This window comes from Sceloporus occidentalis, unplaced genomic scaffold, assembly GCF_023333645.1.
Source record: "Sceloporus occidentalis isolate IW3139 unplaced genomic scaffold, rSceOcc1.0.p SCAF_32, whole genome shotgun sequence".
Taxonomy (NCBI): Eukaryota; Metazoa; Chordata; class Lepidosauria; order Squamata; family Phrynosomatidae; genus Sceloporus; species Sceloporus occidentalis.
Genome location: NW_028317012.1, coordinates 841,366 through 843,793, shown reverse-complemented (window position 1 = coordinate 843,793; position 2,428 = coordinate 841,366). Strand labels below are relative to the sequence as shown.

At 38.6% G+C, this 2,428-nt stretch overlaps 1 non-coding gene across 1 annotated transcript; it reads right to left on the bottom strand.

Annotated features, from left to right (window-relative positions):
- Positions 1–1,571: 1,571 nt before the first annotated feature.
- Positions 1,572–1,701, bottom strand: LOC149298438 (small nucleolar RNA SNORA35). Its single transcript, XR_016272427.1, has one exon. It is a non-coding gene; the product is annotated as a small nucleolar RNA SNORA35 (small nucleolar RNA).
- Positions 1,702–2,428: the final 727 nt, after the last annotated feature.

Genomic DNA, 2,428 nt, shown 5'->3' with positions numbered 1-2,428 from the left:
CAAAATAAACCTGACCCATACAAGGTTAAGTTAGAGTTACTAAGTTGAGGAGTCCTGAAGTGCCTGTTGGCTTATAATAGATATCCCTCTAGTGCTCTGCACAATTTGTATCAACACTAGGTCAACAATTGTACCCCCATATTAAAAACGTAACTACACTTATAAACACACATTATAATGCTTGGTTCAGGTTTCTGTGCCTTAGCACAGGTTGAATAATGTTTCTAGACAAGCTATTTTAAAGACAGCAGTGATTGAAGGGGCTGTTAAATGTGAAGCCTGTAGACATTATTGCAAGTGAAACAAAATAGACTTATGTCAATATGAATATGTCTAGGAATGAGACACACAAAAACACAAAGTAGGCAACTCTTTTATTCCTTACCCATGGTTAAGGGTTCTAAAAAGATTTAAGCAGTCTGTAGATGGAACGCTCAGCTCCTGCGCCTTCAACCCTATCTTGTGTCTAGAATGGCAAGTAGATGCCAACAAGGGAGTCCATGTAACCAAGGAATCATGAAGAATACATCGTGTTTTTGCCTGCCTTTTTATTCTTAGACTTGACTATACCGACAGAAGTATATTTAATTTTGCTTGTTGAGGCTTTTGTCATGTTTGACTTATTATAACCATACAAGATTGCTAGCTATGCTCTTTTCATTGAAATAAATCTGGATGAGTTTGGATATCACACAGACAGAAAACCAAACTTTCTACCATACTTTAACCCCTTCGTGACAAAGGCTGATTTTACTTTTTGTACCCTTCGTGACAATGGCTGTTTTATCGTTTCTGCGGTGTTTGTGTTTAGCTGTAATTTTCTCTTAACCCATTTACTAAACCCACACAAGTTATATATTGTTTTTTTCAGGACAAGAAGGGCTTTCTTCAGACACCAAAATTTTTTTCATATGATGTAATTTCCTATAATAAAAATAATAAAATATGACGAAAAATTGAAAAAAAAACAAATTTTCTCACTTTTATTTGAAAAATCTTTTATTCATCATAAAAAACTACTGAAAAAACCTGCTAAATAGATTCTACTATTTGTCCCGAGTTTAGAAATACCCAATGTTTTTATGTTTTTTTGCTTTCTTCTACACATTATGGGGCAATAAGTACAAGTAGCGTTTTGCTAATTCAAAACCATTTTTCTCTGAATCTGGTAATTCTGTCTCTATGTGGTATTTGGGGCATCTTTGAAGCCAGCAAATTAAATTTACCCCACCAAACCATATATTTTTGAAAACTAGACACCCCAGGGTATTTTAGATGCTGATAGTTTAACCCTTTCCATGCACTAATCCTACCACCAACCCTTGTCAAAGTTTGGGATAGTAATTGTTTTTGGTGTTTTTTTCACATACTTTGTACTTCAGGTGTGAAATTACAGCTCCTGGTATATGTTGCTGTCACACAACACCCAGATATGTGTCCAGCAACATCTCCTGAGTACATTGATACCCCACATGCATGGGTTTGTCAGATTGTTTGGGGGCAAAAGGGCCACATTTGGAACATGAGCAATTCAAATTCAGTAGGAATTTTACATCTGGGTAAAGAAAAATGCTTGTACCCAACTATCAGTAGGGACAGGTTACAAGAAAGCCTGGCCTATCTCCAAGAAGGGATTTGATCTAGCACCTTAAGTGGTCCCTCATGCCACGGAATGGACACAGGGTTCACTTGACAGTGCAAATAAAAACGCTTAAAAATGGTGGAGCAAATAAAAGCTAAAAAACAGTAAATGTAACAAAAAATTAAAAAAAAATAAAAAAATGGAGCAGGAACAAAAAAAAAATTAAAAATGGGAAACTGTGTGATACAGCTTGAAGCAGTCACCGACACAGAGTGCAGGTTTTCCAGGGCAATCTGGACAGTAAAATGTGGTGTCCTTTCTTTGCCCCCTGCTGTAGCATACCCTGCATCTCTTTTGGGGATTCTGCTTCTTTGCTGTAGGGGGGATTTTAAAAATAAAATGGGTAGCCCCAATTCTGTTGGTTCCCATCACTACTTGGGGACCAGGTGCATCACGGTACAAGATACCTGAAATTACTTCGAGCTGAAACTGCAAAAAAGACAGCTTCAGCCCAGTGTCTGCTTTTTTGTGCAACAAAAAAGCGTTATAGGTTGCAATTTGCATTAGATAAATTGCAACCTTCTTGTACCAGGCCTTTGTCTTCCTCATAATGAGGTAGGGCTGTAGGATCTGACAGATCAACTCCACCCATGTGCTTGTTATAGGCCCTGATGCACACTGGCTTTCTAGTGACCCCAGCTCTGCCACGGACAGAAACCTCCACGGTTTTTTCATCGTGGATGGTGCTCAGCATGCACACCTCTTTTCTGTCCTTGAACTTCAATGCCAAAAGCTCCTCTTGGCGTAGAGCTGAGGTCTCCCCCTTTCCTAGCCGGGTTCGTACCA